Source organism: Copidosoma floridanum, unplaced genomic scaffold (assembly GCF_036245765.1).
Source record: "Copidosoma floridanum isolate Cflo_tuat_1 unplaced genomic scaffold, Cflo_Japanese_pri ptg000030l, whole genome shotgun sequence".
Lineage (NCBI taxonomy): Eukaryota > Metazoa > Arthropoda > Insecta > Hymenoptera > Encyrtidae > Copidosoma > Copidosoma floridanum.
The window spans coordinates 10,754,954-10,768,533 of record NW_028321907.1 but is presented as its reverse complement, the minus strand read 5'-3'; positions in this window follow the sequence as shown (position 1 = coordinate 10,768,533).

The window sequence follows — 13,580 nt, the reverse complement described above, 5'->3', positions numbered from 1 at the left end:
TGTTATTACGTTAAAGTGACAATTTTGTGACAAGGATGGAAATAAAAAATACAAAAATGTACGAAGCGTGTGTTGCTTCTTGTTTAGATAGTCACGACTAAAAAAATCAATGTAACAAAACAGCATTTTTCGAATGAAATCGATCACTTTAACCAATTTTTATTTTTATCTTTGAAATTTCTTATGACTTTAAATTCAGTGGGAAAAAAGTGTAAGAAAATGAATAACCAACCAACGAGATCATTACGAACAATCAATCCACCTAATCGCTCGAGGAAGCAGAAGCCACTTTTAAACCCAAACAGTGAAATTAGAAAAAAACAAATGAGCAGGGAAGTACCCAAAGGGATGATTTTTCAAGCAGTGGTGCTCTTGACATTATAACGCATGTAAGTCCCGTAGATGAAGTTATGGCCGAGTCAAATATAGTACGCGTGATTAATCAAGGGCTTACATCCTCGAGGGATGATGATGTAGCTACTGAGTGCACGAGTAGCGGAAGGAAGTAGTTAGTATTATGGTGGGCGTCAGGTGCTTTGTGCTTCGTATATGTGCCGTTTTTTATCTTTTTCCCTTCCCCCCTATATGGCTCTATTCGAGTTTACGGTCCTCCTTCTACTCGTACTTATCTTCGTGTACTTGTTATTTATCCTCGCGTCCGTTTAAATTAATACATTAAGAGAGAAGCATACATTTTATACTTTTTATTATTATTGATATGTCGATAAACCAAACAGGTGAACTTGTAGCTACTTGGTTGGACGAAAAACTAAAAACCATTTTAATAAATCTACAACCTACAGATATACCTCATAATTGGCCTATAATAATTTAGTTTCACGTGACAAAGCGATGTCGTTTTTTTTTTTTGGTAACCCTTTAATCATGTGATACCATATCTACACCTCAAAACCAACCAATGATTATGCAATTGAGATTTGGTATGAAAAAACCTATTGGGTCAAACAGGTATGGATTATCAGAAAACAGTGGACACTTATTTTTTTAATAAACAAAAAATAACAGAGACAGAGCACATTTGACATTCGCTTGGCGTCACATGGTGCAGTAAATTTGACCGTGGCATTGTAAGCCTCCCTCCCCACTTAAACTTTCAAGTGGTCCATGATGGTCAACTTTTGTTAATTTTCTTTCCCAAAGTGCGAATCAAGTTTTCCACATCCCTCGGAATTTCGAGAGCGACGAGCAAGCAGCGCGACTCGTTTCAAAAGGTCTCCGTACACGCGCGGGAGGCAAATTTAGCTTGAAAGGATGAATTTTTATGGACTTTCTCGTTCTGCCGTTAGGTACAGCGGACTTGAGCTCCCGACAGATTTTACTGCTGCCATAATAAACGTACATTTTTTTTTTTCGCCTCGTAGAAATCCAAACTAGTTTCCTTTTGCAGTTACACACGCGCACGGGCCGAGACACGCATAGTGTACCAGCGACAGAAAGCGCCTACAGGGAGGCGTCATTAAATATCGATGTATCAACATCCGTCGATCTTTTACGCTAAAGGATTTCGCGTATTTATTTTTTTACCGCATTTGCGCACTGCTTGAGTTGCCTTACGTTTTGTACGTGCGAGTGAGGGTGATCAACAACTTTTGGCCATTTTCGTACGTCACTGCTGGAAATCAGTTCTACTTGTAACTTGAATGTTACACTTCAAACTACTCGTAACATGTATCGTCTGAATAATATTTTACAAAAAAAATTGTGTCCTAAAAGTACACGAATTTTAAGCGACGCATCCTAATGTTCAAGTATCTTAAGCAAGAGTTTTAAAAAATACGACTCAGGCAAAATTAAAAAAACATCTAGTATTTATTTGACGTCTATTGACATTGTTATTATTTTTAACTTGCGTGAATATTGTTTAGGTACGTTAGTCGAATGATTAAAAAATTACAAGATTTACATTATTATTTACTCTCTGTAAATATAGGTACACGTAAAAAAAAACCAAAAAAACCTCTCTCACAGTGAAAGCAGAACAGGGTGTCCTCCTGAAAATCGTGTGTAAATCAAAACACTTTCTCTTTTGACATTTATGATTGGGATACAAAAAAAAAAAAATTAAAATTTTTCCAAGCCCCCTTTTACGACATTTATGATTGCAATGGAAAAAAAAGACACTCCTCCTGTGCTGAGTAACCCATACAGTCCCACGCAAGATCATCCAATGATTTCACATCCCGCAAGCGCATCAAGAAGATTTAAAAAAATAATAATAATAACAATTTCTTTCTTCTTACCCACTTTTTCGATCAGACACACAAAATTTCTCTCTAATCAAACGACGATCATTTTGTCCATCATCGGCACGAAAAGTCAAGTGTGCCATTTGAGTGTAGTTGCGATGCACCGGCTTAACGTGCATATGAATATTACAAAGAGAGAAGGGCTGCCCCATCCCGATGGCGCCAGTCCCGAGTACCTTCGACGCAACGATTTACGAGACGCTGTCCCCTGTAGCTGTGACGACTACTTATTAGCTCGTTTTCTCACGCGCAGCTCGCGCATATGTATATATGTGGATGAATGAAGAGTAGGTTTATACATACATACACACTCTCAGCAATACCACACGACGTGTATGACGTTTAGGTAGCTCGGGGATACTCATTCTCTTCTTCGAGGGGACTCTCCTCCTCCTCCTCTCATGTGCAAGCACTTGAGCGTCGGACCGAGCTGGGCGCGCATCCCCTGTACATCGATACCTCACATATTTTTATTGTCAACACTTGTAGCATATTGTTACGATCCCAATTTTTTTTTTTTTTTTCTTTTTTTTGCACAAACGGTACATGAGATATTATCATTAAGACTCCTTCTAACGAAGTTAATTGGAATAAATGCACATAAGTTGGCTATTTAGCATTTGAAATGTCAACGAGAATCTTGTAATTAAATCAATTAATATTTAAAATACACCGTTGGAAGGTATTGTATCTCAATTTTTTATTCCAGATTATTTCGAAAGCAATACAGAATTATTAACGGATGAAAACAAAAAAATACACTTGCTAAGGAAATACATTTTCACGAGGTGGTCAGAGAAATCATTTTAAAATCATTCGGAAATCGTAAAAAAGTTTGAAAAATTAAAAATTATTTAAACCACTTACGTACGAGGGTATAAGCTCCACGAGGCTTTGAAACTGATATTTAAAGTGATTGCATTCAAGAGCTCTTCCGTACTATTGACAGATGTGGTTCAGACCTTATACGTATGGATACAACTTAGTATCAAAATAAAAAAGGAATTTCACGGTAAAATTGCAATTGACTCTTGTTTGGCCGAGTTTAGTGTTAGGTATGGGTACGTTTTATTTATTTTAAAAAAATGTTGCAAAATGTTAAAATATGATAAATTTTACATTGACCTACATGTATCAAGCATGAAAAATTGAACAAGTTTGGAGCAAGAAAAGAAACAAAGATCAAAACTTTCATCGATCCAGTAATTGATTTGAGAAAAATCGATTGCATTAATATTCGACCTCGAAATTTTACTGAAGAGTCATCCACCCGAGGAAACAGAAAAAATGTATCGTTCTACCGATGAGTTTGCAAGAAAAGAGCTATTTATTATTAACGATAGGTGTATGCCTTTTTGCCTTTATCCAAAAACAACTCTGTAGTACCATCGGGTAAAAAATAATGCGCTCTTAAATGCTCCACCTGCAGGCTTACTCAAAATACTTCTACTTACTTGATTTTCGATACAAAGTTTTTTCACGTTTCAATACTATTTTTATGAACTTATGAATTTCAGAAATTATAATCTGTTCAGATAAAAAAAAACAATAATAATGGTAATTCAGTATTTTTGGATATTTTCCGATTATTAGCTTACTGAAGTATACCTATACTCGTTCGTAAACATATTTTTCCATCGCAATTTCACGTAGAATCCACCTAAAGTGATTTTAGATTTAGAACACAAACTTACTTATATACAAATGTACTTGTTATTCCTTAACACGTAATAGCCTCAAGTCGAAGGAAATCCTCCCTCTCGCCTCCTTTTCCCTAGCACGAACCTTACATATATAGCGAAAGCCGCGTCCATTACCATTGTTTCGAGTGCACACGAAAAAAAAAAAAAAAAAAAAAAAAAAAATGCGAAACACGTGGTCGGTAAGTTGGTCCCACACATCATACACGCGCGTGTACCTACACGGGCACCCAAGGCAGCAGTGGTCATCCCTCGGACTGCCGCGTTACACGTGCTTGCCCAACACGATCCGCCCCTAGATCGACAAACCGGCGACTAGACGATGTCGCAATAAATCGCCGGCCACGGCGCCAAAGCGCGCCCTACCGATTTTTTTTTTTTTTTTTTACAGGAAATGCATTAAAATTTTTAAAAACGACGGGGCTGATCGATCCTTTCCTTTGCTCGGTACACGGGCATGGGAGCAAACGGGGCGCACCAGACGCAAGACGACACCTACTCGCTTCTCGGGCGCGTTGTTTGGAAATACGAAGCGGCTGTCTAGTCCGTCGGCGCTCGTAAAATACGCCGATTTTGCCTTTTTTTTTATTTTTCTTTGCTGCGTTTTTTTTCTCCTTTTTTAATACTTGCACAGCTTTCTTGTCACTGCACTACGAATACGAGTGTCTCTTTGTGAGCAGAACAATAAGCGTGGGTGAAAAATCTCTCATCAAGAGATCAGAAAAAAAAAAAATTACTTTTTCATAAGATGCCCCAAAAGTTTATTCAACATCTCTACGAGATCTTGCTGTCTTTCGTGCGGCCCATAATTTTATTTTCGTTAGAATCAGTAGAATTCTATCAATGAACTGTCAATCGATTGAAAAAAAAAAAAAAAAAAAAAAAAAAACTTGAAATCCCAAATAACTAACCGTACTTGCCCTACAAACCTTTAGAATTGGTACAACCTGAACGCCAATAACAAAAACAACTGAACCATTCAGTCAGCGGTTGCGCAACTGTTATACCATATACACCCTGTGCAATGGCAAGCACATTGGCTTTTCGGAAAAGGGACATCGCTGCACTACATGTGCGCTGCTGCACACACGGAGGCTGCGTATATTCTGATGTATACCTATACGACATGTAGTTACAAAGGCGTGCATTGTTGCGGAAAAGGGAAACTCATATAGGCCATAGAGAGATACGAGCGCTGGTAAGGATACCTACTAGTCGGCGATCGCGCTCTAGGGGGTGAAAACATACATATATATATATACTCCAAAGGTTTTGCTGCTCCCGCTCATTTAGCCGATTACGTATATGAAGTTGTATATTTATAGTACGGTGGGCAAGGGGACGGTATGTATATAATATATATTATATGGGACGAGTGGGGTACGCGGGTCATGGTGTGATGTATAGGTGTATAATGTCCCAGTGAACGAAGGGGCGACTTTGCTCCAAGTGGGACGTAATTTATTGAAATTGCGGTTAATTTGATTACATTTTTCAGCCCCATGTATATGTATAAGGGGGACACGTCGTAAAACTTTTTTTTTTTTTTTTTTTTTTTCAAAAGAGAAGAGGGCGCGTGTGAGCATATTTTCTTGCTTTGTTGATAAAGTCCGAGAGAAGCAGGTAATTGATTGAGGTGATAAACAAAAATCGGCTAAACTTTGGCGAGGAATTTCAAATTTTGCTCATAAAACTACTTTGATTTTCATTGAAACAATAATTATTATAAAAATTAATATGTGCATTTATTCGACATGTTCATTTGAATCCTCTTTAATTGATACGAAGGACTTTCGGTAATTATTTTTTCTTTTCGTTTCTAGGGCTTTACATTGACTGTTGTAAAACAAAATAAAATATATTCTAAAAAAATTAAATGACTGGAATGGTATTTATGCAACGAAATGAATATAATAATTTTGAATAATAGTAATAGTAATAATAATAATAATAATAGTAATAATACTAACAATAATAATAAGTTAATATATCTAAATAATAAGGATGATATTATTAAGAAAAATGATAAATTAATAATAACAAATAATAACAATAGTAATGAAAATAGTAATGATAATTACGATTATTGCTTGAAATAGCAACGAATAATATGAGCAACGCATAAAGCGCTTAACACAACAGTAGGTACATTTGAATTGAAAAAAAGGTATATTTTTACAATTTTAGACTTTCAATATCCCATGATAACATGAAATAAAATTTTTCAGGTCAAAATACAAATTGATTAGAGTGACTATTCATTGTAAGACTGTCATTTCCAACGTGTCACTCACATGTTTTGGTTACGACTTACTGAATTCGAGCGCACTGTAAATATAACTTGTCACTGCAGCATATGAAGGCCTTGTTAAAGTATTGCCTCGAAATATCAAAAAATAAATTTAATTTGCTGATTGAAAAAAGTTAATAAAAAATTCATGATTTTTCGCCCTTCTCTCGGAATATCATTCTACGTTTAGTGAGCCTCAACACTCGAAGAAGATCAGATGGTTGTCGAAAAAAATTATATAGTTGAATAGTTGAAGTTATAATCGTACGATTTATTTAATTTTGTGGTATTGGATTTCATCAACTGTTTTTACTAAGAATGGCAGCAGATGTAAGTACACAAAAACACCAATAATTTTTCTTTCGATAAATTACTTGAATTTTTTTTTCAGCTCGACATTCGCATAGATGTAGCTGGATTGACACGAAGAAAAAAATCGAAATCCTCCAACTTTCCATTCATTAAGATATTTTACTTTTTGAATCGAATACTTGGATGCTTTACATTGAAATTAAACGAATTGAATGTTGAAAATAGTTCTTTAAAAACTTGGTCGTTCAGTTCCTCATATACCGGGGTTGCATACAATATTCTTTTACTTACAATATTTACCATTGTAAAGTACTACCATCTACTTCATGTTTTTGCAACGTTTAAAAACACGTACTTCTACATTTACGAATTCATTAACGAAACACTAGTTTTTGCGGCTGCCAGTGTTTTTTTGATTCAAAATATTTTCCAACAAAAAGCTGCCATTTCAATTTTCAGCAAAATAAATTCCGTAAAAGACATTATAAGGGGATTGAGGAACAGTAGTAACGACGATGAATACATATCACAAGAAATAAAAAGCTGTACGTTTCTTTTCTTTACTTATATTTTTCACGTGCTTTCAATAACATCACAATTCTATAACTGCTTCGATCCCAAAAATTTCGATAAACTGATATTTTTGTTAATACAAATTGTTTACAATATTATAGTAGACGCCATAATAACCCATTATGTTATGATAACTGTATTTGTAAAATTATCGTTCAAAATGATATGTTACCATTCGAGAAAAATGTACACAAATTTATCCAACATCGAAGTCATTGAGCTTCTCAATCCGGACATACCAGAAAAACCGTCGATCTTTTTAAAGTTACGAGAAGCACATACATTTTTGATTGAAGTGTCGCAAGAGTTGTGTGATTTGTACTCGTTGCCAATATTTTTATCCATCGCCGTGTACACTATATCATTTCTAAAACAATGTCAAGTTTTCATAGACGATAATGTAAGGGAAAAAAAGAATGCCATCGTAGATTTAGTCGTGCCTTTGATATTCTTCTTCGACATTGTCTTTATGTTGATATTATTGACAAAGTCAGCTAGATCAACAATCACAGAGGTAATATGCTGGAAAAGCTTAATTTTTATCTAAAATATTGAAATTTCACCAAAATCATGTAAATTGTGCAGAGCAAGAAGGTTGACTTGACACTGATTGACTGCTTGATGTATAACGACAACGTGAAAGATAAGCATGCATTGTATCAGGCAAGTATGGGTAACAAGTAATTTTAATTGATAAATGATTTAATGAGAATGACATCTGTTTTTAGCTTGTATTGTTTGCGAATCAATGTATGAGCACGGATCTAAGATTTGCAGCTATAAATGCTTTTGTGCTGAAGGAGTCACTACTCGTAAAGGTGAGTAATTTTTATTGAAATTTTTTAGCGATCTATCCAGTACATTAACCAGAAATATTATCGATGCAAAGGGCTATCGTATACGTTTGCATATAAGGTACGATCGTTGCGATACGAGAAAAATAAAAAAAATAAAAAATGTTACATTTATGTTTGAAAAATTAATGATTATTAAAATAATGATGATAACTTCTGGAGGGCTTAAAAAGTTGCTTTATTTTTGTTAAAATTTATGAAAATAATATAATTCTGTCATTAACCTTAACATGCATTTCATAGTTACTCAACCGAATATTAGCAATAATGGTGTATCCATGTATATATAGTTGGCCTTCTAAATCTTATATATTATTTTGGCACTATGAGACGAGTTTTTAATACAATTTTTTTTAACTTGATTAGTAATATACCTCGGGAAACCCTTTTTGTCGAATTGTAAGAAAATACGATGTTTCGTATGATAATCGTGCCTGAAAATTACTTATAAAGTGTAAAGATAAATTTATTCGTGTAAGAAAAGTTATAAATTTCAATTTATTACATTTTTCAGATGATAAGTACAGTTATATCATATTTCGTAATATATTACCAATTCCATCCGGACTCATAGTAATATGTGACTAATGATTATCAAGTCTTTACTAGTGACGTAATTACTTATGAAACCATTAAACTGAAGATAAAATATTTTGTTTTAATTTGAATAGCACAATATTTCAGTATGTTTTTAAAATATTAAAGGTAAATGTTTACGCACGTAGTATACAGTAACTTCTACTTATTATAAATCACTTAATTTCATGATAAGATTGTACTTTTAAATTAATAGAAATAAAAAATATAATACTTGAAGTATAAAAAGCGTTTAAATTACCCAAAGTATATTATTGACTCCCAGTATTTTATTATAACTATTTTATCGGATTTTTCTTCAAATTTTCTTTTTAAAAAAAAAATTTTTATTATTTTTTTTCTTACGATTTAACAATTTATTTATTTTTTTGCTATTAGTTCGTGTATTTAAAATGATTTTGATTTAAACGCACTTAATTATCGTCATTACTAATAAATAATTCTTGACCCAAACTAGATCAGGAATTAAATTTAAATGAATATTTTTTGCTTTATTAAAACTTTTTTTTTTTTTACCATGCCAACAGTACTTTTTGTTTTGAATAATTATTTTTAAAAGAGAAATATGATTGACAAAAAAAAAAAATACATCAAAACCCAATGAATATTTAACAATGTCGATTTTGTTTTTTTAATAAATAAATAAATTACATTACATTTCAATACATGTTGTCATGCATATAATATCATGTAACGTATATCACAGGGCCAACTCAGACTACACTTTTTTTCCACTTAAAATAGTATTAATAAATAAAATTACATGTGATATTGCATTCAAATATACATTCTCCGATCGAAATGAAAAATAACGATCGAGTGCCGAGTAAGTACCTATAACCTCAAGAGAAAAAAGAGCAATCAAAGCGGAGATAATGTTTATGGATGACGAATCAACAGAGTGTGGAAATAGGCATGAGCGTCGTGTGTGCACTGGTCGTACGGAATCGTAAACTGTGAAAACCGAAACCACATACGCTCGACAGACGGCCACAGAATGCAGCTCTGCAGACTCCGTGGACACGATGGAAAACCCATAATCCAATAGATCACGGTAGCAGTGGTTAATGAGATGCGTTTTATGGATGGGGAGAGACACGCCGAAAGTCATTTTTATTGGCCCTCTTTTATTGTCTCCGCACGCCCATGTACAGCCACGGCTGGAGAATTCACTCGACACCGAGGATACGTGGTGGTGTATGTAAACGGGCAATTCCACGAAAAATCTAAACAAAGTACAACTTCGAGGCAGAGTTAATTTAATTATGTATCGGTTATGTTAAATTATTTTGTTGGGCTCTATTCACGTGACGTCAAAATTTTCGATGAAAAAAAAAAAAATTCATACGAGAAGTAAGAAAGTTTTTTTAATGATTTTTTGACTTTTTCCCGCAATTTTTGCGGATTTTCTCGTATTTAGGTACACGAGTGCACAACCCGTGACGAATCTGAATACGCGTGCCATTAGCTGATTATCCTTGAAGCCAAAAAGCGAGGGATCATCGGCCATTATACGCACAATCATATCTCTCCCCTTTTGTATTCCCACTGTTTGCGTAATCTAGATGGGCGGTGCTGGCTGTTACTGCTGTGAGACTAGCACGTACATATAGTAGTCGATAATAACCTTTCGAGTGGTTAGCCTCCCCCTTTCCCGGGACTCTGAAATAATAATTCTATTTGCAACGTAATATCTTTATTTTCTATTCAAGGGCGCCTCCCTCGCGTCAGAGATGCGCAATGACGATTTAATGGGCAATGCATGTGAAGGCCCTTTTATCGTTGGGTCCATAAATAATAGTACAACTGATTTCACAGTACGATAAAGGGTAAAACGCGTTAAGCTAACTCGTTTTTAATCATTTGATTTTTATCAACGCTATCGTTGTTTTAACCATGCTGTTATCAACTTTTCATCGATTTTCAAATTTTTTTTCGTATTATTTCGTAAAACAATAATATAATGTAGTATACATACAAATATGTACGAAATAATTAATATCAGAACAATCAAACTAAAATCATGTATAGCCAAAAATGTTCTACATACGGGCAAGGAAGGTAGAGAGTGTAAATTTTGTTTGTCCCATCGTATGCCCTTCGTAGGTCCTCATACAATCACCTATAGTCAAATTTTCGTATGTTTCAAATATTAGTATATGGATAAACTATGAACAAAATCATGCAATAATAAAATCTAAAACGCAAATAATGAGAAATAATATGGAATTAACCAAAAGTGTCCTTGCGTCATAAAAAAAAAAAAAAGAAAAAAAAAAAATGGTCATAGGTAGGGCATCAATATTACTGCCATCCAGAATAATCGTAATTATCAAAGTGGGTTAAGATAATTACTTATCCTCTTCATATGATGATCGCGCCTTCCCAAGACAGAAATAATTCCCCATAATAGGACACGTGACCTTTGTATCTGCACATCGCCAACTTCTCGCGCAACCCCCCCTTACGCTTTACGCCCCATAAACGATTGCACCACCTCTTGCGTATAATGTTATGCCCTGCACTCTCTCGAGACACATCGTACCAGCTTGACATTTATACACAGAAGAACCTGTCAGACAAATACACGCGACCCGTTGTTCGTAACCCGCATTTCAACCTCTGCTTGGGTTTTTTTTTTTTTTTTTTTTTTTTCCCGTCTTCGCCTAAAAGCCGACGATGGGTTCGATGCCACATAATACGAGGGTACGTCACTTGTGACAGGCTCGTCATACTGTATACACACACGTGCCGGCCATATCGATTACTTCCGAGGAGCGAAATACCCAACACGTGCTGATGGATATCCCGCTTTTGCTTTTCTTTACACAGGGCTCTATTTTACATAATGTATCGCGCGCTGGATATCGTTTTGTGGTATTTGAATTTGCTCCCAAGTCAGAAGCGTCGAATTACAGTAGCTCGACGCTATTATTTATCGAAGCTCCCTCCTCTATGGGGCTTTTGTGGTCCAAGTTTTTTTTTTTTCTTTACCGATGAAAAGAAGCTTTAAGCCTTTTTTTTCATGAATGAAACGTACATCAAGCTATAGCACCACCAAGTGACAATACCTATTTCTAAATCTGCAAGCGAGTGGTGCTCAAACCATGTGCCATTTACCAATTTGCCGCTGATCTTTTGGGGACTCGAGAAAGGGCCATTTTCGCGAGTATGCTGCTAGCTTGATTTACGTTGAAATAAACGTCACTTGGAATCCTTCAGAGTTTACTGGTGAGCTTTTGACACGGGGAGAGTTGAATATTTTTTTCTGTACAAATGAACGTCAAAGGATGCATGTTGTTTAATTTTCTGTGAGATATTAACGGTGCGATAGTTTTAAGAGTAAATGGTCATCACATTGATTGGTCGGGTAATATGGTACTAAACACACAACTTTTCAACAAAAATAAGACGTTTATTGAAAACAAATATTTACCATTCTCGTTTACTTTTTACATCCAGTTTCTAACTCCAACCTATAATTGTATGTACATTAGATTTATTTCTATTAATTATCTTTGAATTTCTTAATGATACTAATTGAATATTTTACTACTAAAATTTATTTTAAACTAACAAGGTTATTATGAGCTTGTCGATTAACGGATTTTGGTAAAACTCAAGAAGATGGTTTATAATATTTTGTAATAAATAAACTAAATTCTAATCCCAACTCTATTATTCCCTGCGACTGAGTTGTAAGCATAAGCAATATCATTTTGCATGCATATTGAATTCCAAACAACAACGCCAGTGCCAACTGCCAAATGCCCATGTAAAATCTTGCGAGATGGCAAAAATTTAAAGTTATGGTGTTCCAAACCGTATTCATTGAAAGTAGATGGAATCGTGTGTTATCTCAACCTATACAACAGTCACATTATCAAAATCCGTTTCACCGTGTTTATGTTACTTTTCTTAGAAGTACTATTTCGTAAAAGTAAAAAAACAATTTTTGTTAAATATCACATTGAGTCGATTACATAATATATACAGACTTGGGCACAGATAGTTGGAAAATTTTTTTGAAATATAATTATTTGATAACAGTGTAAAGTATTGTTTTTTTTAGTTACTAATGATAACCCAGTGCTAAAAAAATTTTTTTTTCAGCTAAATCAATGCATTAAGATTTGAAAAAAAAAATTAATTCAGAAAAAAATCATCCGAGTATTTGAATATTTTACAATAAATTATATTACATCAAAAATTATAAATTATTGTATCCAAAAACATTTAATTTATCTGATAGAAAAAATTGTATTCCCACTTTTGTTTTGAATAGCAGTGAATAAAAAATTTTGTTAGCAAAAAAGAATGTATTTACTCAAAAAAAAATTTTTTAAGTGTTACAAAATGAACAAAATAATTGTGCCAAAGTCTACAAATATGCAATATCTATACATAGTTTATCACCTTAACTTTCAAAGTAGTATTAGAGTATCTAATGTATAATAATCAAACGACATTATTACAGTAGGTACCGATTGCTATTATAATGCAATAAATATCATAAGTTTAGGAATGTTGTGTAAATAATATTTGGTCGATTTAATTGATGTATATTAATTGAAAGTATAAATATTTACATGCAAAGTACCATATTAAAGAAAAAGTGGATTGTGTACCAAGGTATTGTTTACACAATTGTACACACGCTAACTACTTGAATCTCTTTTATTTGTTACTCTTTTTTCATAATAGTTACCTGCGTTGGGTACTATCTGAATCAACAGCTCATTAAAACTTTAATACTTCGTCTTCTACAACCGAAAAAAAAAAAATATTTACGTTTTTTAAAAATACTTTTCAATGCTGCTACTGCACATTGTTGTGTGTACATTACATTTATATAACTTTTTTACAATAAATAATTTTTTTTACATAACACAACTATTATATACAAATTACGCACCCAAATATTACTGTAGAAAGAAAATTAACATACATATCATTTAGTTTTATAAATATGTCATGCAAATAAACC